Here is a 21573-nt window from a genome sequence, read left to right as displayed (position 1 = left end):
CCTCTTGTGTAGATGTCTTCCGTGACAACACACACACACACACACACACACACACACACACACACACACACACTCTGTGTCCTTGCTGTGATGTTGTTTGGCAGGCTGGAGGGGCCCTGGGGGGAGCATAGGAAACCCACAGGGCCCAGTGAGCAGCCATCGAGAGCTCTCGGAGCTTAGCTCAGATCCAGTGTCATCCAAGGCAGGCCCGAGCCTGGTCAGCCCAGGAGTGCAGCCTGACAGATGTCTGCTGCCTGGGGAAGCTCGCGCATCAGCCACTTTCTCCTCAGACTTCTGGCAGCCCGGTACCGTCTCTTCATATTAATAATGAAAAAAGAAAAGCCCTCAATGAATGTGCAGTGAAATGAATCCGCAATTAATTTTAAATAAGCTTCGAATCCCACTGTGGTACCCTCCCTTGGTATTTTAATGGGACATGGTTTCACTAGATATGCACACCATAAAGATCCTGAAACGCAAGATAGACAAAATCCTCTTAGGCGTGCTAAAGGGTAATTTGGTTTTTCTCAAAGCTACATTTTTTTTTCCAAAAAAAAAAAAATCAGGATAGAAATAAGCCAGCTTTTAAGGAAATATTAACTGCGAACCCATAAACTATTCCAAAAAGCAGCCTTCCTACTTAAAAATCTAGCATATGGTTTTTGGAGCTTAGCCTCCTTTGTATTTTCATTTTTTATATGTCTCTCTTAAGCCAAGAACTCAAAATTCTTATCAAAGGGGACTTAGGGAGGCCTTCTGTCATGGGTCTGAAACCGACAAAACCTTCAGGCCACAGAGCGTGTGTGTGTGTGTGTGTGTGTGTGTGTGTGTGTGTGTGTGTGTGTATGTGTGTGCAGTTATGTGTGTATGTATGGTTGCATTGTTATTTGCTTGTGTGTGTGTGGTTATGTGTGTAGTTATGCAGTTGTTTGTGTATGGTTGTATGAGTGTGTGGTTGTGTATGTGTGTAGTGTGTGTATGTGTGTGGAGTATATTTTGTGGGGTGTATCTGTCTGTCTGTCTGTCTGTTCTGGTTCTAGCTGGCTGCAGGTCTCTGGCCAGCCTGGGAGCTCTATGCTCTCGGGAGGAGCTGCTGTTCAAATCCACAGGGGACCGTTCTCTCTCCCACCTCCGGGACACTCTCCAGCTCCACGTTCCCCAGCCCTGCCTCCCTCTGTCTAACCCGCCCCCCTCGCCCCCTTCCTCCCCCTCTGATCCCAGGCCAAAATTTGGCTCCAATAATAACAAAGAGGCCCAGAAGATGAAAAGCTGGAATCCTTTCCTTTCCAGCCGAAACCAGGTGTGAGGCTGGCGGGGAGAGGGTCCAGGCTTGGCAGAGCCAGACGAAGGCATGTGTAAGCAATAACCCGAAAACGAGCCCCACGTGGGGCCAGATGCCCACACCTTTCACTTAGTTTGCTATAAATGAGTTTCCTGGGGCAAAATAATTTCTTCCTTCAAAGAAAACCATAGTCAGATGCCAAAGAAGAGAAGGGAGGGAGGGTCGGGAAGAGGAGGAGAGAAAGGTTCTGGGGGAGGAACCTAGTGGTCCAGCTTCCAGGGCTCAGCAGGCCAAGCAGGACTCCTCTGGCTCACACACTGATTCTCTGCTGTCTGCAGTGGTGACCGAGGTCCAGAAGCTTCACCCAGCCTGTTGGCCGGTGGCATGTTCCTCGGTAGGGACACAAGGATGGTGTGCTGGCTTCTTGGGGGTCAAGAACACAAGGCCTGGGAGGCTGAATGTCCCGGATCCCTGGGGTCTGTCACCAGGGAAGGCCTGAGGTTGGGGTGAAAACCTCAAACAGAATTACAAGGCGGCCCCCACCAGCTTCTTAGTCCTTGGAAGTGCTCAGACAAGGGGACTTGGGAGGCAGCCCTCCCTGGCTAGACACCCTCCATCCTATTTTACGATCACGGGGGTCAGAATAGGAGCGGCTGCGGGCCCACCACTGAGAGAAAATCAGTTAAGAGTGAACTTCAGGTTGATCCAGAGCTGGTGGGCCAGATACCAGTCTAGAAATGGATCCTGTGGTGGCCAAAAGTGGGGATAACTCAGTCGGGTAGGCAAAGGTAGTGTGGCTAGAGACCTTCACACTCTCCAGGACTGGAGCCCCTCTCCTGAACCTGCATGCTCAGCATCAGACCAACCACTCTACCTTGTGTTTGGGATCGAGCTCTGAGGCCCAGTAGCTCTGAGGCCCGGAAGCAGTGAGGGTTCCACTGAACAGGAAGATGGAGGGCTGGAGTATGTGGAAGGAAGCAATGCCCAAGAGGTAGGGAACTGGAGCCTCTCTGGCTCCTCAATTCCACTCTGTTGCTTGCAGTGTTCCTCGCTGCTCACTAGGGGCTAGGGAGGTGGGGATGGTTCCCCCGCCTTCCCACAGCTCTGCTGTATTGTCTTGCTCCATCCCAGCAGGCACATCCCTCAGAAGGCCCTACAAAGTCAACTGTGGTCCCCAACAAGTCCAGCCAGGAGTGAGATTATGTTTTTCTGCAATGGTTTCAAGGCAAGAGCCAAAGGGACCCTGTTGGAGTCCATTTAGGTTTTCTGGTGGCTGTATCCAGCAGGTCTGCATAGAGAGGATGATTGGAGCACAGGCCTGAGTATCGGGTGTTTGAAAGGGTCTACACTCGGCTGTACCTAGGAAGAGAGAGGTCTTGCTCCACCCCCTGGCATTGTTATATAAAGTCCTTTGAAATAAAGTTCTGGGCCAGTGGATAAGGATCCAGGTCCATCCGAGTCTATCCTGCATTTCTGTTTCTCTCCCCCTCTTTATTTCTAAGTCTCTTATCCCTCATTCATCAACAGTCCCTGTGAGTGTCAGGAGGTTGGGGCAGGGCCATGTTAGGCTGTCAGGTATTGCTTGTGGCACTGACAGTGAGTTCTGGAGTCAGAAGCCCTGCACAGCCTCCCAGCCTCAACAGCTCCCAAACTCCAGGGCTCTGAAAGGTGCACCAGCAAGGCCGGATGAGCTGTCTCCTTTGCATGTCCAGCTTTCCAATGTCTCTACCTGCACCAGCTCTTTCCTATATGTCTTGTTTTGTCTAAGAAACCTAGGGTAGAATCTTTTATGGGCAACTGGTCCTCAAGTGAATCAGAAGCCAAAAGAATGAGGCATAGATGTTTCATTTATGACAAGATCAGAAGAATCTTCATTTAAGACAAGAAGAGAAGGAGGAAGAGGGAAAAGGTTCTGGGGGAGGAACCTCGTGGTCCAGCTTCCAGGGCTCCACAGAGCTCAGAAAGGTCCATTAGGAATTCTCTGGCTTACACACTGGTGCTCTGCTGTTTTCCACGGTGAGAAACCCAGAAGCTTCACCCAGCCTGTGGGCTGGTGGTGTGTTTCCTGGCAGGGAGACAAGGATGGTGGTAAGTCCACTGTAAGTTGAAAGTAGCTTTTAATGTAATAATCAGCCAAACATAGTTCAACTCAGACTACATTAAATGTGTTCAGAACATGTCCATTATTGTACAGTTGGGCAAAGTTATCTAACACAGACTATTTTAAAGGATCAAATATCTCATATAATTTATCAAGTACTTGCATCCAGAAAAGCTGGCACCACTATGTACTGTGGACTGTGAGCTGTTCTCCCTCATTACTGAAAGCTACCAGCATCAAGTACTGTGGTTAAAACCAGACACTGCATGCTCCTGTAAACCCAGCACTGGAGAGGTGGAGACAAGTGGCTCCTGGGGCTGGACAGCCAGACAGCCCAGCCTGCTTGGCAAGTTTCAGGCCAGTAGAGACCCTGTCTCCAAAAGCAAGGGTGGATGGCACCTGAGGAATGATACTGAATGTTGTTTTCTGGCCTTCACATGAGCACATACCCACACATACACATGTGCACCTGCACACACATGAACACACATACACAAGAAAACGAGTACCATAATATATAATCAAAATGTAAAATTTGAAGTATATTTTCTATTGAATGTATATTGTCTTTGTACTCTTATGAGCTGAGCCATTGTATCTTGGGGACCATCTCTATCCATTAAAGGAATAGCCAACAATGTCAATCATTGCCAACAGTTTAGGATGAGAGTAGGGAAGCACTGTGGATTTGTTAGTATAAAAGCATTCAGGATCATGACGTGAGCAATTTCTGTAAAAGGCTGGGGGATCTAGATGGCTGAGCAAGAGCTGGTCATTGGAAGAAAGTCTTTGAGAAGTCTGATAGAGGGATACACCTAGAGGGAAAGATGGCCTTGAGGGGGGATTTGTAACCCCGACTGTCCTGGAACTCACTCTGTAGACCAGGCTGGCCTCAAACTCAGAGATATGCCTGCCTCTGCCTCCCAAGTGCTGGGATTAAAGGCGTGCACCACCACCACCCAGCTCCAGGCAGGGTTTCTAATACAGGAGACTCAGAGCACTTTGCCTGCCTAAGAGAAGGAGGTTAATAATATAAAATGAATGGAATGAATGTCAGGGGTGTAGGAGGTGGGGGAGGGGGGTTGCAGGAAGTCCTTGAAGGCAAGGGAATAGAATCCAGAGTGGGTGGATGAGAAAGTTCTTGCAAGTAACTGTATTAGTCAGGGTTCTCTGGAGAAACAGAACCGATTGTGTGTGTGTGTGTGTGTAAAAAACTTATTAGATTATGTTAAAACAGTAACAGGTTGTTTCACACCCGAGAGGCTGAGAACCTGACAGTTGTTCAGTCCATCATGATGGGTACCTTACCCATTGCAATCTGGGGCTGAACCTGAAAGCTTCTTGGAGCCTTCATCCTTGGTCATGATGGAAGACTAGAAAGGCAGGTTCTGATGTCAGTGAAGGATGCAGCTAGCTGTCAGAGCAGTGCCAGCAGCCACAGCAGCCACAGCCACAGCAGCAATTCACTGGCAGCAGGGGGAAAGGCTGAGTGCACATGGAAGATGGTTAAGCAAGCAAAAGCCGAATCATCAGCCTGTGCCCCTCTTATCCGGGCCGTCACACTTGAGGAGGGTGTTCCCACATCAATCAAGGCATCCAGAGCAAGTCTTCAAATGAGGCTCCCTGCTCAAGTGACTCTAATTTGTGGCAAGTCGACATGACAACCAGCCATTGCAGCGGCAAAGAAACTCCCTTCGCGGGACCTGCTTGCCATTCCAAAGACAGTGAGCCCACCAGATGGCCCCGAGGGCTCGCATGTGGGGAGTGGAAAAGAAAGGTTGAGTAAACAAAGGGAAGCCAAATCTGGGAAACTCTGATGCCAAAACAAGGGATTCCAAGCACCTCCTGAGATGTAGTTTGGTTGGGATGCTAGAGCATGTGGCATCATGACCAGCTAGGTGTGTTGCCAGGTGATGGGATGGCATCAGGACCAGGGTGGAGTCATGGACTGTGGAAAAGGCAGATGATGGGGAGGGCGGCTGGCTTTGAGTTTAGATGAATCTGTGCTAGAATCCTATTGTTAACATTCATAGACTTGGGGAAGGATTCATTTTTATGAGCCTCTCTTGTAAAATAAAGGGAAGGGGCATTCCTATCAGAGTGGGTACCAGAAAGATGGCAAGATACTGCATACTTGGCCATGAGTAAGTAAGTGCTTAAGGAATAGTAGCTACTAACCAGGAAAAGGGAGTTTATTTTTTAATGCATCCAGGGTGGTGATTCAGTGTTCAGTCCCTGGGATCATGAGGGAAGCTTGTCTTGGGTTTTCCTGTGACCTGGTACTTACGAGGAGAGTAAGAAGTATTTGTTGAGGGGCTAAGAGAGACAGCTCCGTCTATAAAGTGCTTTCCATGAAAGCATGTGGACCAGAGTTTGATCCCCATCCCCCACCGGAAAAAAGCTTGGCATATAGCTGGGCAGTGGCGGTGCACACCTTTAATCCCAGAGGCAGCCGGATCTCTGAGTTCAAGGCCAATCTGGTCTACAAAGTGAGTCCCAGGACAGCCAGGGTGACACAGAGAAACCCTGTCTTGAAAACCAAAACAAAAAACAAACAAAAGAGCCAGGCATATTGGCATGGGCTCTGGGGAGGTGGAAACAGAGGACATCTAGGATTTGGAGCCCGGCAGCCACGGCTAATCAATGAGCCCCTGTCTCAGTAAGAGATCCTGTCTCAAAAAGCAAGACAGATGTCTATCCTAAGAAACAGTATCCAGGACTGACCTCCAGCCTCCACATGCATGAACACACATGGGCATGCACACCCACACACAAGTGTACACGTAGGTTCACATGCACACATACAAAATATTGCAAGTGTTTATTGGTAACCTAGTGGTAGACACCAGAGTAGACAGACAAGTAAATAAATGATAAGTAGGTGGATGGATATACAAATAAATAGAATATAGATAGGAATGTAGGTAGAACGTACCATAAAAAAGATTTAGTCTCAATTTAGAACATTAAAATTCTGGAACTTTCCTTATGAGACTTTACCACCTTCCTATAAAATACCAAAGTCACACTACGCGGGTGGTTTCCTGTTTGGGAGGAAAAGCAGCGAGGAGAACCAAGTGATCATCCAGCTGCTTGCCAGGCCCCGCCAAATGAGCCACAGACTAACAGCTCTCGCCGACTTGTTATCTCCTAATAGGGCCCACCAGGGTTTTCAGTAACACGCCTGCATAGCTGGGCTGTCTACAGCAAACCTTCTCTCTGGCAGCCACACCATGACATCGGCCCTAATTACACAGACTCTACTTCTGGATCAGATCCCTCCTTCCCATCCCCAGACAGGGCCGGACTCAGACTGCACCCCATGGCCCCCACTGCCCATGCAGTTCCCCACCTAGCAGGATTTCCAGCCCTGCCAAGGTCAAGGCTGACTCAGGCAGAAAGAATGGTTCTCCAGTGGGCCCCTCACAGGTTCTCACCAACGTCTCGTCATCCGCCTAATTTATTAGTGTCTAAACACCAACGCTTTGAAATCCATCTAATTTAACTTCTTCTTCCTGCCTGCCTGGCAACTCTCCTGAAGTTTAAATAAGCCAGAATTGAAGTGTGTGGGGGCGGATGCCGGGCGATCAAGGAAGGGAGGCCAAGGAGAGGAAAAATCGGCTGCCTGACATTTTCTTTCAGGAGACTCATTTGTTAGGTTACTCCAACTCCCCCCTTGGAGTTCCAGGTGATTGTGGGTTTAAATATTCAGCCAGGGTCGGCTGCGCAGGCCGCTTTCCTTCCTGCAGACCAGGAACTTTGAAGGGTTAGAAGCAGCCAGGCTCAAAAGGGCTGGCAGCCAGGAGGCTGAAGTCCTGGAACACAGAGCCTCCTGCCCCCCAGTGGCGGCAAGGGACTTAGATTTTTGTTTTGTTTTTTTCAGGGAATTTAACATTTTGAACTCGAAGCTGAGATATTAATAAAGTCCACACGCAGCATGACAATCTAAATGACCCAATATTTGCAGGCTTGATTTGGAATGGTAGGGTTTGGGTTTGTTTTTGTTTTTGCTTTTGTTTTCTCTTCCCTCTGCTGACTGTCTCTGTCAGGGCATCATAAGGAAAACAGGATAGGTTTGAAGATGAGTTCCAACTGGCTAGAGCTCTTTCCACCCCAGACATCAATTCAGAATATTTTTGTTTGTGGGTGAGGCCATAACGGAGTGGAAGTGACTGGGGTTGGGATCCTACCTAGCCTGTCCATCAACTGGCAACATAGCTTTGTGCTGTGCGATCCTGGCAAAGCTGTTCTAATCCCTCTGTAGCCTAGTGTTCTTTTCTATAAAGTGGGTCGGGGATGGCCCCTTCTTTAAAAGAAGCAGAGGAGATAAAGAGGTCACATTTAAGGCCTCTCAGGTAGCCGCTCAGTCTGTTAGGTCTGCCTCTTTCTGCCTGACCAGAGGCATCAGAGCAGTCTCCTCGAAGACCCATCTAATGTTAGGGAGGTCCTTTGACAAACTTCTGTCCCTGCTTAAGTTCAGCGCGCCACACCCACCACACCCCTTGACACTCAGAGAGAAAACCTCTCTGCGTTCTCCAGTATGGTTCCAGCCCCTCACTTTACAGAAGAGAAACACTGGTGTGTGAGACTCTCAGCCTGATAAAGAACAATCAACAAAAAGAACTGATATACTAAGGTTTTTTATTTGAGGGATTATATTTTGCTGTGGTGAGTCAGCTACAACAGTCTTGCCATGATGAAACCCTATGACCAAAGCAACTTGGGTGTGTTTGACTTACACTTCCACATCACTGCTCTTCATAGAAGGAAGTCAGGACAGGAACTCAAACAGGGCAGGAACCCAGAGGTAGGAGCTGATGCAGAGGCCATGGAGGGGTGCTGCTCACTGGCTTGCTCAGCCTGCTTTCTTATAGAGTCCAGAGAGGCACCTAAGACCACTGGAAAACACAGATATTGGCATAACAATTCATAACAGTAGCAAAATTACAGTTATGAAGTAGTAATGAAAATAATTTTATGGCCGGGGATCACCACAACATGAGGAACTGTATTAAAGGGTCGCAGCATTAGGAGGTTGAGAACCCCTGTACCAGAAGCTGGAGCCGTTGCTCAATGGGTAGGACACTTGCCTAGTATTCATGAAGCCCTAAGTTCCGTCCCCAGGACCACATAAAAGGGGCAAGGTGCGCACACCTGTAAGCCCAGCACTTGAGAATAGGGGCAGGGGGATCAGGAGTTCAAAGCCACCCTTGACTATGTAGCCAGCTGAGATACATGGGACTCTATCTTTAAAATGAAACAATAACATAGAAAAGAAATGTAAGTTTCAGTGTTTTCTGAAAATCATTTTTTTAAATGTGCATAACTATCTCAAGTGCTGGATCATGGGTTGTCTGACCCCACAAGAACATACTTTAGACCATCCTATGCCGCCAACACGGATCCCATCCTAAGTATTAAGCATTAGCTTTTATTTGGTTCCCAGGGAACAACATGGCAGGAGTCAATCTCTAGCCAAAGATTCAAACATGCAACCAATTCTATTTGCAAATATAATTGCATTTATTTTCCTCAACTCAAAGGAATCCCAGGCCTCTCAGTTCTGGAATCTCCCATCGAATTCCCCTCTCTCCGATGTCCCAGGTCCCTCCATCTAGGTTCTTGCTGAAGTTCTGGCTTCCTGTTCTAACCAGGATTATTGGGTAGGAAGTAAATCCCAATGGGTAGGTATCCGCCTTGTTTGCCTGTTTCAGAAAGCAAGCTCGTGATCTCACATCCTCCCTCCGGTAAGTGTTTCAATTGGGTTTCTGTTGGTGTGGTAAACACCATGACCAGAAGCAACATGGGGAAGAAAGGGTTTCTTTCAGCTTGCACTTCCAGGTCAGTCCATCACCAAGCCAGGGCAGGAACCTGGAGCAGAAACCATGGAGGAATGTTGCTTACCACCATGCTCTCTGGATTGCTCTTATACAGCCCATGCCTACCTGCCTAGGGATGGTGCTGCCCATGGTGGACAGCACCCTGCCCCATCAATCATCAGTCAAGTCAATCTCACAGACACAGCAACAGAATAATGCAATCCAGGAGATTCCTCAGTTGAGGCTCCCTCCTTCCAGGAACCATAGATTGTATCAAGTTGACAATAAAACTAACCAGAACAGCAAGCGATTTTACAGTGGTCATCTTAGGACTCGCGTCTCTCTGAGGCTCTTTGGTATTCAAGAGAGGTTGGCTAGGCCCTACTCTGATAGCCCCATGGCTTTCTGTGACAATGGACTGGTACCAACCCGTCAGCATCATCCAAGCCTAGCAAATGAACCTTCCCAAAGTGTGTCACCCTACTGGGTGATACAGGCCTCTCATTTTTGTTGTGCCCAGATCGTGACCCCCAGAGAGACCACCAAAGACGAGCATGCCGGAATGCAAAAGCAAGGTTTAATTCTGGATATCCAAAAGCAATACAAGCCTAGGCAGGGACTTCGTCCAATACATCCAACGCAGTGGAGGCTGGAGGAAGCACCCACCTGTCTGCAAGCTCAGTTTTTAAAGGGAAAAGTCACAAGGTTACATCATTTAGGGGTGCTAGTACAGGTACAATTCTGATTGGCTCGCTTCTAGGGACTTCTAGAAATTACTTCTAAGGGAGTGGTTGCCCGCCACCATTTCTCATTGGCTGCCCTCAGGTGGAGGCATTTCTGTGATCAGTTACCCTGGGAACCAGGGAGAGGACATTCCATAGTCTGGCAGGCATTACCTTGTGACTATCTTGTGGCTCTGTACTTTTACACTTCCTGGTTTCTGGAATCTGAACTGACTGGTCTCAGTAACTTCTGGCCTGTTCCAGTAACTTATGGCCTGTAGCTAAAAGGAGCAGTCTTAGGCCTTTAGTTTTGGGGTGAGAGCATTTTGGTCTTATTTTGGTTCCACATTTCCCCCTTCTCATGTGCCTAATGGAACCCAATCATGGGTTTTGGACAGTTAGCTCCTAAGTATCCCTCTCTAATAATGGCCATGTATAGTTAGCCATCTTGTCTCTATGCCAGGGAGTTTTCTTTTGACCCAGCATTTCAGCCTTTTCTGAACAGGGAATATGGGTGATGTTCTCTTCTGGAACTGCTTCGAGCTGGCATTGGGGCGCCGATATCAGGGGGCCCCAAAAGGCTGAAAAGCTAGTCAAAGACTGGGCAAGGGGGCATTTGTCAGAAGCATGTAGCTGCCTGACCCCATAGGGACAGACAGGGAAGAACCATGTTAGCTGGGCTGGTCCACGTCAGCTTTTAGCAAGTTTGGAGCTCACAGTCATCTGGAGCAGTGGAGTCAGCAACTGAAACCTGGAGGTGACTGCCAGCCAAACGGAAATCTGTTGAGACAAATTTAAACTAGGAACAGAAGTTAAAATTTATGAACTTATTTGGAACCCTTAGGTCCATACCCTTAGTAATGGGAAAAGTAGTAGTTCCAAGACCAGGAAAGAGGAAAAATACCATCTTTAGGAATACTTATCTGGGGTCCTTTTGACCTCTGTGAAGTGGGTCTAGGTTTTTATGACTCTTTTGATCCTTTGAGGCCTACTTACAAAATGACATAAAAGTTTTAGATACATTAGTACTGAAATCCATATTGTAGACAAAGCAGATAATGGATATCTTATAAAACAGCAGAAGTGGACTCATGCCTTTGAGTCCCAACAAGAACTACAGATTTGGGTTAAAAGCTTGTGCATTTTCCTTCTGTCCAGAAAGCCAGGTATAAATTGGACAGAGATTTTTGGCCTGGTGAGAGGCACTTTTAGGTTTACATTTATACATATTTAGATGACATCTAAAACAAATCCAAAATATTGAGCTTGTGACTGAACAGTAAGTAGTCATTGCTCTACCAGCTCATCAGGACTCCTAAATGTTAAGCTCTGAACCATAGAACAGGAGAGTAATCTGAAACTTATCTCATTTTGGACTCATATCTGAACCTTTATGACTTACTTAAACTTTTATATCTTAGAACATTTTCCTAAAAGTGAGCTAACAAGAAAGCTATAGCCTTGCATGAGGATCTGGTTGATGCTGCCATGCTGACAAAGTTAGAGCTAGCCTGGCCATCAGTACTGTCAGAGATCTGAGAAGGATAAACTATATCTGAGTGCAGACCAAGAAGCTTCCAATCCTATAAATTACAGGGATCAATCCCTACCCAGGTCTCCATATGTTGGAGGCACCAGTCAGAACAGCATCAATCTTCTTCCGCCATCAGGTCCATAAGGCAGAGTATTTTTCCTGTGGAATTGGGACATGGAAGACTGACCTTGATCATGCAAAAGGGTGCAATCAATTCCAGTGTCCTACTGCTTGTCCACAGTCTGGGCTGGGTCCTGGCGGCAGGCGTTGCATTGGGGCATCTTGCCCTGTGGTCAGCGTTGTCATATTTCAGGCAGAGACGTTGTGGTGCCTCGTACGTAATCTTCTTTGGAGACCTTGGGTCACTGCTAGGATCTGGAAGCCTGTCTGATATAGTAAGCTTTTAGATCAACATTTAAATGCCATATTCTGCAGGTCTCTGAAGTATGAGGGCTGTCCAGGCATATCTGAATAGACAAACTTTGTTTCTAATTACTTGTTTCAAGCTCAACCCTAAAAATATATGCAAGAGACTGAGTAAATGAGTAAACTTACATCAGTACTTACTTACCCTGACTACAATAAAAAAACTTGATTACTTATGACTGACTATTTATGTTCTCTAACAGTCTACAAAAGTAGCCTAAAAACAATGCTTTTAAGTTGAAGCTCTTCTAGCATCAAATACAGGTTCAGTAAAGAAACCAAAACAAAATATCATTATACAACATTTTTAAGCCTGAACGTACCTTGGGTAAGAAGAAACATTTTTTAATCCATTGGTTTTTAACTATAAAAACTGTTCTTAAAAGACTGATATCTTTCAAATGTCTTCCACCACTGCAACTAGACTCTTTTTGGAACTCTAGTCCTGCCATACATTTGCAAACCTCAGCTGTTTCCTATGATTCCTTTATGTTGCAAAGTTTGGCTGCCAGAGCAAGGTATATTCCTGTGAATAAAAGCATTGATGTACAGCTTTAATATTAATCAAATACCTTATTTATTAAACATATGTTGTCATCTATTTAAATTCTCTAGAAACTTGCTGTTGAACACTTGATAAAGACATAAGTATTAGGTGTTAACCTGAGTAGATCTTTATAACCTTAGTAAAAGATGGCTACCAGCCACATGGCTGCCCATGAGGTCACCAGCCAAGATGGAGGGAGCCACGTGGTTGCTGTTTAAAGCTCGTTTTTCTAAACAATAATTACTTGCACACATACACACAGTTGGATCCAAGTTACACACATACATACATACAGTTAAAGCTTGCTTACATTTTCAAGTCACATGCCTGTATACATACACACATAAGCAGTTTGCAGAATCATTAGCCATTCTTAAGATGAAAACCAACCAGAATCAACTTTTAAATTCAGTATTTGCAGGTATAAGAAACCATAACAGTTTACATCACATCCTCTCTGACTTTCTACAACCTTCCATGTACCTTCAGTCCATAACTTTGATCCCTCAGACATTTACTCTAGACAAATTCCACCTTTTCTTTTCCTTCAAAACAGAAACTCTTACCAAAGTCTTTCTTGTGATTTCCCTCAGTACTCTAGAATATATTGTAAAGTTACAATATTTTAAACAAGAACAGAAATACATGCATACACCATAACAAGAAAACTCAATTTGCATCAGCACTGTACCACAGACAAACTGTTGGTGACATTCCATTCTTGGAGCCAGACCTTGATCAGGTTTTAGCCTCAGGGCAGATCTTGGGAGCCCCACCCAACAGCATGGAAGAGAACAGGGAAGGCATGCACCATGGAGACAAAAGATTGCTGTTAACCTCAGATTTTCAAGAACACGAGAATGACAGACTGAAAGTGACTCCACGCCCTGGCTAGGCCCACAGACCGGTCACAAAGCCATGCCTAGTTCCCATGCAGCCAAGCCTCTACTCCACAGCTTTTTGAGCGAGCTGGGGCCGGAACCCGCTGCATCTAGGCCCCATGATGCTCACAGGCGGCCTAGCCCTCTCAGCGGCGCCCTGGGTCCCCGAAGTAGCAGCTGTGCAGCCGCAAGCTTTGTGCTGCCTGCTGCCTGTGCTCTGGTCAGAGAGAGCAAGGAAGCAATGTTAGGTTAGTCTGTGCCAGTTCAACCACCGAAGAGGTCTCCATCTTTTCGGCTCGCAATCCGGCCCACAAGTCCCAATGCACACACAAGCTCAGGCATAAAACACTCACACATGTGGCCACAGTTCTCACACATTTAACAAATCACACTGACAAACAAGATAGGCAGACAAAAAGGAAGAACAAGGGCCCTACAGATGGTCCAGGCAGATGAGAGTCCGGAGAGGGAGCCTCGATAATGCCAAAGACCTACAGATGGGACAGGGACAATTCTCCCGATCCCCAGATGGATCCAAACAGACGGACCCCTCATGGGCATCTCCCGATCCCCAGACGGATCCAAACAGACGGACCCCTCACGGGCATCCTAACAGACGGACCCCTCTCGGGCGTCCTATGACGGGGGGACCTGTGGGGACCCCCGCGTCCTGATGAGGGGTTGGAACGTCTTCCAACTCCTCCAGCGTCACCTTACAGGCGCGTCCGCCAAGGTGAGCCTGTCAGATTCAACCGCCGGCTTCGGATAAGAGAATGAAAGTAACAGAAAAACAAAGACAAGAAAATGGAGCGCTCTTACCGATCGGTGCAGATGAACCTCCGGAGCTCTTAGGGGTCCCGGCGGGGGGTCTCTGGGGATCCCGGACGAGCCCCCAAATGTTGTGCCCTGATCGTGACCCCCAGAGAGACCACCAAAGACGAGCATGCCGGAATGCAAAAGCAAGGTTTAATTCTGGATATCCAAAAGCAATACAAGCCTAGGCAGGGACTTCGTCCAATACATCCAACGCAGTGGAGGCTGGAGGAAGCACCCACCTGTCTGCAAGCTCAGTTTTTAAAGGGAAAAGTCACAAGGTTACATCATTTAGGGGTGCTAGTACAGGTACAATTCTGATTGGCTCGCTTCTAGGGACTTCTAGAAATTACTTCTAAGGGAGTGGTTGCCCGCCACCATTTCTCATTGGCTGCCCTCAGGTGGAGGCATTTCTGTGATCAGTTACCCTGGGAACCAGGGAGAGGACATTCCATAGTCTGGCAGGCATTACCTTGTGACTATCTTGTGGCTCTGTACTTTTACACTTCCTGGTTTCTGGAATCTGAACTGACTGGTCTCAGTAACTTCTGGCCTGTTCCAGTAACTTATGGCCTGTAGCTAAAAGGAGCAGTCTTAGGCCTTTAGTTTTGGGGTGAGAGCATTTTGGTCTTATTTTGGTTCCACAATTTTGGCTTTGGTTTTCCCTTCCTATGATTTTTAGTAATGTGAACCATCTCTTTGTGTATGTCCTATCCACACTCCCAGTTCTGTGAACTGCCTGTTCATATATTTTGCTCATTTTTCTATTATTCATCATCTTTCTGTTATCAGTTTTCCAGAGTCCCTTATATATTCTGTATGTTACTTTATTGCTCTCATCTTAAATCTTTTGTTTCAAAGAATTCCAAGCAAGGTAAAAGTTATATGAGTACTATTGCATGATAAATTTGCCAATCATTTTTCCATGTGTTTCACTGTAGATCGATAAAAGACAGATGATAGCCCAGGCCTTAGTTGATTATAACCCTATGCACTGATTGGTCAGTTATTTTGGCTTTGTTTTCTTGTCTGGGTAAAAATAAAATATGTAACAAAATTTACCAGCTTCACCATATTTAAGTATGCCATTCAGTGGTGTTAAGTATATTTATATTGTTGTAAAAGTATACAAATACATGATGTCAACACATCCCAAAGCAAGATGCAGACTTTGTATTTCGTGTAATTCTCATAAGAACAAAGGCTTTTCCCCACACATACAACACTAATTTCTAATTTGAGTTCACAGTCAGCATCCCTCATTTATCTCAATATTTTTTGACATTTAAAAAAACATGTCTCAATCTGTTACCTCCTTAATTTCATCCTTGAAGACCTTCATGCAACAAAATCTTTAATTTTTGTCATCAAATGTGTTCATTTGTTTTTCTCCCTGGGGATAAAGGTTTTGAGAGCCATGAGTTGTTGGCCATTTCCAAATGGCAAAGGTATTTTTCAACAATTTCTCCTGTTCAGCTTTACAGTTTCACCTTTCAATTTTAGACCTTAAATCTAAATGGCTTCACCTTTGTGCAGGGTAAGAAGTGAGCCCTAGCTTATTCTTTATAGTGGATGCATTTCTGCCAATGCCATGTGTTTTCCCAAGTTACTTGTGTGGTTCTTTCTTAGACTTCAGGTTCCATGGGTGTGTCTGTTTTCCAACTCCTCCCTCCAGTGCTCCAACTGTCTTGAGACCAGTGCTCCACCTGCCTTGAGACCAGTGCTCCACCTGCCTTGAAACCAGTGCTCTACCTGCCTTGAAACCAGTGCTCCACCTGCCTCAAGACTGGTGCTCCACCTGGCCTGGGACTCATGACCTTCACTTCCACGGCTTTGTCTCCTGCCTGTGTACCCTCCTGTCCCATACATCAGCTTCCCTCTTTGGACTCTCCATTTTTTCAGACTTGATAGCTTTCTTGGGTGGGTTATGGGGGGCTTCTATTATTCTGGACAAAATTTAGGTAATGTTTCCTCAGTTCTTCAAACCGTGTCCATAGTCAGTCTCCACAGTAACCTTGAGCCACACTAGTCCAGCCGCCTCTGCTCTTTCTGCCTGACAGATTCCTGGTCACTAAGTTAAATATGAACATTCTGTTCTTGAGAATTAATGTCATGCCATATCACTAAAACTTGTTGAAATTTATTTTGAAAAGTTCATAGGTTGGAAGTGGTTGTGAGTCCCAATGTACAAGGTCAGATGTATGAAGAATGCTTCTAGCCTGCAATTGGGAGGTGGAGGCAGAAGAATCAGTTCAAGGCCAACACAGGTTGCATGAGACTCCCATCTCAAAACAACAACAACAACAACAACAACAAAATGCCTCCATTAACATCCCCAAATGCATTGAATTTCTTTAGGGTCCCCTCTCTAGCTGTGATGGCAGCATGAAGATTTGTTTTTTGGGGGTGGGGGTGGGGGGAATGAGCTTTCCACTTCCCTGGGATGATATCTGAAGAACACACAGAGAACCCTGGTTTCCAGGCAGAGGGAAGATCCACAGAGCCCCGAGTACCATAGAGACAGGTGATGTCACAGAGATACCCTGTCTCATATGCCCTTTGCCAACAATCCCCCAAGTCTTCTCTGATCCTTGCACCCCACCCCTCAGACTGATGCAGTTATCCTGTGCTTGTACAAAGTGACCTGAGAAAGGCAAGGAGACTCCACCCACATAGACACCTCACCAAACCATTCACTCTCTGGCTCTCGTGACTTAAAGCTTTGCCAGGAAAAACAGACACAGGTACCCCCAGACCTCATCCATATGTCTTCAGCAGGGTCATTCCTTCCTTGGGGACTGGGGACACAAAGGGAAAAAGTGGAAGTCGCTGGAACCCAGGACATTGAAGGATAGCCTCACAGAACTGGACCCTGACATCTCAGAGAGGACGTCAGCCTGCTGGTATGAGGAGATTAGGGATTCCGGGAAGGGGTGTTTTACAGACTCGGAATCCGGATATGAGGAGCTGGCAAGACTCAGTGCTGACTGCCAGCAGGAGCTGAGAGGGAGTCTCTCTGTGGTAGGGCTCTGGCCTGTTAGGAGGTTGCTAGTGATTGCTGCTGCTTGGGCCTCGGTGGGGTGTGGCGAGCCCATTGTGGGAACAGGGAGATAAGGGCTAAAGTGGCCCTCATCTTGCTCTTCCTTGTGTTTGCTGATGAGTAATTGATTTCTGTTGCAGTTACTTCCACTGCAGATCTCTTCCCCGTCTACGTGCCTGATTGCATGATTCTAGAGATAGCTCGGTGACTAACTGTGTTCTAGCCCATGGCTGTGCTAGGCTGAGTCAGGTGTGGAAACCGGGCTGATCCGGCTTGGAGGGCAGGGACGACAGTGGTGTGAGAGCACTCTTCTGCGTAAGTGGACTGGATCACACTGCAGCCCCGGGCTTTTGTCCTAGTCCTCAGCCTGTCGAGGGACACCTGGCGCATGTGAGGAGCCCTGGGTACGTCATCTCACTGACCCACTACAGGACTGCTCATAGTTTAAACCTGAAAGGATGTGTCTTGATGAAGTAATGACACTCATTCCAGGGCAGGACTGCATTTGCCTTTGGCATCTAAGCTGGCGTGGATGGGGGCTTCACTGCCGAGCCTCCTAAAGGTCTGAGGAGACCCTGGCTAAGACTTTGACTTTGGTGTGCACAAGTGTGGGGCATTCTGCTGCCTGCCTCAGATAATGTTGCTCTTCTCTCTGTCCCAATCCTCACTCTAACTTCCTCTGTGTGCCCTAGGTAAGTGAATACTGTTTGATTCACCCAAGTGATGTCTGCATGGGGGTTTTCCTTCACGCAAGCCCACTGTTGACATTTATACACACACTACAGCACTTGTCCAACACACGTAAACATGGGTGGTGTCGGGGATACTTCTCATTGTCTCTTTGCTGCCGTCTCCTTCCCAGAAGGAATCGGCAGGGAATGGCCTGGTTGCTTCTTCCAAAATAGAATGCAGAGTAAAAGTGCTCGGGAGATGGACCAGAGGGTAAAGCGCTTGCTGGGTAAGCATCAGGACCCAAGTTTAATTTCCCAGAATTCATGTGAAAAGCTGGGTGTGGCAGCAGATACCCTGATTCCAGAGCTGGAGACTCCCAGAGAGGCAGGACCTTTGAGTTCATTGGCCAACCAGCTACCCTAATCTGGTGAGCTTCTGAGTCAGTGAGGGGCCCTGCCTCAAAACATAAGGTGGAGAGAAATACAGGAGGACCCCGGGCATCTACCTCTGGCCTCCACACGTGCATGCGCAGTCCCACTCATCCCGACCCCTCTTTCTCTCCCTCAACAAGAAGATAAAGGCAGAGTGAGGAAAAGTTATGTTACACATGTGTGCTTTGGGTTTTGTTTGGTTTTAAAATGTGGCCTTGAAATATTACTTCATCCCCATGACCGTATAGTGGTTGGTACGCTGCATCGTGTAGTATTACATATACCCAATGCACAGAATAAAGACAGGCAGCTGCAGAGTGAATATCCTCGCAGCCACTGTGCAGGGCAGGAACTGTCAGAAACTACCAGAAATCTCCAGAGGGTCCGCAGTATTGGTAGCATCATATTTCCCCACGTGTTTATCCCCCCTGCCTCCTGAGGCTTTAGACTCAGTATCAACCTTCTAAGCTGTCCTTGGACTTCGAGAATCCCCAAATTACCTGGATAATAACTCTCTTACCCCATCCCTGTCTCTGTCTATTTTTTCCTTTAACAAAGACTATTGGGGTCCAGCCCCCTAAATAGCCTTTTCCCAGGGTTCCAGAAGAGATGCTACCAGCATCGAGGATTGATCTGTGGGATGTTGAGTGACTCTAAGTACACCTGTTCGAATTCCTAGCCACTCCCCCAGCTACATGACTGTGTGTGCGCTGGCAAGATGCTTGGTCACCCCAGGGCCTTACCTCCTAAGTAATCCGTGCTCTGCGTGATCACATAATCTATGCACATGTGCCGGCAGAACCTATAAAAAAGCAGGTCCCACTTATCCTTCCTCCCTTTTTCCTGCATGATCTTTCCCATAGGCCTCTGCACATCCTTTCTGTTCTCTTCCCTTAATGAAGTCTTACAGTGGATTTTGTCGTACCTGTGGCTTTTCTCGCATGGTAAACAGCACCACTTAATGAATAACATTGTACCGCTTAATAAATAACATCGAGCTCTTTAGTCCATTCACTTTATTCTTCTAAGTCAAAACTTCTCTACACAGCTTCAATTCCATTCTTCTACTTAGCTCCTCTCTGTCCCTTCCTCTCCTGTCTTCTCATTGTTCTATCAAGTTCCTTCCATTTTTTTAAATTTAACTTAATTTTATTTTATTTTTGGGTTTTTGAGACAGGCTTTCTCTGTGTAGTTTTGGTGCCTATTCTGGATCTCACTCTCTAGACTAGGATGGCCTTGAACTCAAGGAGATCCACCTGCTTCTGCCTCCCAAGTGCTGGGATTAAAGACAAGTGCTACCACTGCCCAGTTTTGAAAGCCCTTTTGTTCTGAGCTAATTGTTAAAGGGGAAGTCTAGAGATACCACCAGGTCTATGGAAGAAAGACGGGTGTAAGCTTAATTTGCACAAGAAACAAAGCTATGTACCTAATATCCTCCTGGCCTTGGTGGTTGTCTCTGTATAGATATTTACCTTAATTCAAGAGACTAGCAGGTGGTCTGAAATGTTTATCTGTCTGCCGTCTGTCCTTGGATGTTTGAGAAGAATCTCAGACAAAATGCTTTTGTCCGGAGATGACCCTGGCCCTGGATACTTGCTAAAGGAGATAATTACAGAAGGCGGATATCTGATTCTAATGCTAAAAATGGGGGGACAAAATCCTGGAAAAAAGAAGTCTTGCCTGTGTGACTGTTGTCGGCACAGTTGGGGAAAGTTACCCAAATACCTTAATTGTATAGGGAAAAACTGTGCCCAATGAATGATCAATCACACTGTTAGAAATTCTTATAATCAAGTGAGAAAGCTATAATAACACACATGAAATTCATAGCAGGAAACAGCCTAATATTCAAAAGCCAGTATCACCAAGACTCCTTAAGTCTTGGCTTTATCCTCTGGAAAGGCTCTTGGCTTCTTTCAGGTATAGCTTGTCACCATCAGATGAATTTATACTACATATTTCTGCAGCCTGCAGCATCCCTTTTTTGAGCAATCTTTGGAAAACAGAAGTGAAATAACTGGTATAAGTGAAATATATATTAGAGAGAGAGAGAGAGAGAGAGAGAGAGAGAGAGAGAGAGAGAGAGAGAGAGAGACTATTGTGTAGCTATTTCTCTGGAATGGAAATGGTCCCTCCCAAGCAGAAGAGGGTGGGAATGTCAGCAAATAAATAAAACTTACCAGTCTCAGGAAGCACCAGAAACTTACAAGATTTATAAGGCCTTTCCCTGAGGATTTGTAAGCAGTAAGACTCTCTGGCCAAGCATATTGGTGGCAAGTTGTCAAGAAAGTCTCAAGGATGAAGCTTTTCTTAGTCATCTCCCATGCTGGGATGGGCTTCCCCATGATGCAGCTGTCTTTGACCCACCCATGTTCCTTGGGGTTAGCCCTCACCCTGTTCCTATAAGCAACCTCAGTAAATGTGTTGGCTCATAGAACTAGATGTGGGTTGCATCATTTCTCTGGTCTGCTGTCAGTGCCCTGTCTCTGGTGAATAGATGTTTGTCCATGTCTCCCTTGGAAGTCACACAGCAGAAACTGGCACCTGAACCGGGACAGACAGAACCAAAGATGAAATGGGAGGAGAGGTTACTTGGTCCCTGTGACAAGACATGTTACTGAGGCCGATAATCTCCAAGGGTGGATTATCTGCAGGGATAATCCTGATATACTGTCCTGGTTGGTTTTTTGCCAAGTTGACACAAGATGGAGTTACCTGGGAAGAGGAACCTGAATTGAGAAAGCACCTCCCCTAAATTGCCTGTAAGCAAATCTTTCTGGCATTTTCTTCATTGATGATTGATGTGGGAGGATCCAGTCCAATGTGGATGGTGTTACCTCTGGTGTGTATAAGAAAAGCTGAACAATCCATGAGGAGGAACCCAGTAGACAACATTTCTCCATGGCCTCTGCTGGAATTTCTGCCTTGAATTCATGCCCTAACTTCCCTCGGTGATGGACTGTGACCTGGAAGTATATACTGAAATAAACCCTTACCTCCCCAAGCTGCTTTTGGTCATGATGTTTTAATCATGGCAGTAGAAAGGAAACGAAGACTACTACCTTTCCCCATGTGGTCTGGGGTGGAGTGCCTCCTACTGTGGTGATAGGTGGCATGTTCCCTGCAGTAGATGATACATGTAACCAAGGCCAAGCCATCTGATGGTGCATCCTTGGGGGGGAAATCCAGGATTTTATGTCTTCTCTAAATAGTATGGGGTGATGTGCCCCCATAATAAATGGAGTCCACCTCACAAGTATGGGTGTACCTGGAAGTGGCTGGTAGACATAGACTATATGGCCATT

General features: G+C 46.5%; 1 long non-coding RNA gene across 1 annotated transcript; it reads left to right on the top strand.

Annotated features, from left to right (window-relative positions):
• Positions 1–16720: 16720 nt before the first annotated feature.
• Positions 16721–21264, top strand: LOC143274135 (uncharacterized). Its single transcript, XR_013052566.1, has 3 exons — positions 16721–17028; positions 17306–18123; positions 20964–21264. It is a non-coding gene; the product is annotated as an uncharacterized LOC143274135 (long non-coding RNA).
• The last annotated feature ends 309 nt before the right edge of the window (positions 21265–21573 follow it).

This window comes from Peromyscus maniculatus, chromosome 7, assembly GCF_049852395.1.
Source record: "Peromyscus maniculatus bairdii isolate BWxNUB_F1_BW_parent chromosome 7, HU_Pman_BW_mat_3.1, whole genome shotgun sequence".
In the NCBI taxonomy this organism is placed as follows: domain Eukaryota; kingdom Metazoa; phylum Chordata; class Mammalia; order Rodentia; family Cricetidae; genus Peromyscus; species Peromyscus maniculatus.
The sequence above is the reverse complement of the archived record's forward strand: the minus strand, read 5'-3'. Positions and strand labels throughout refer to the sequence as shown.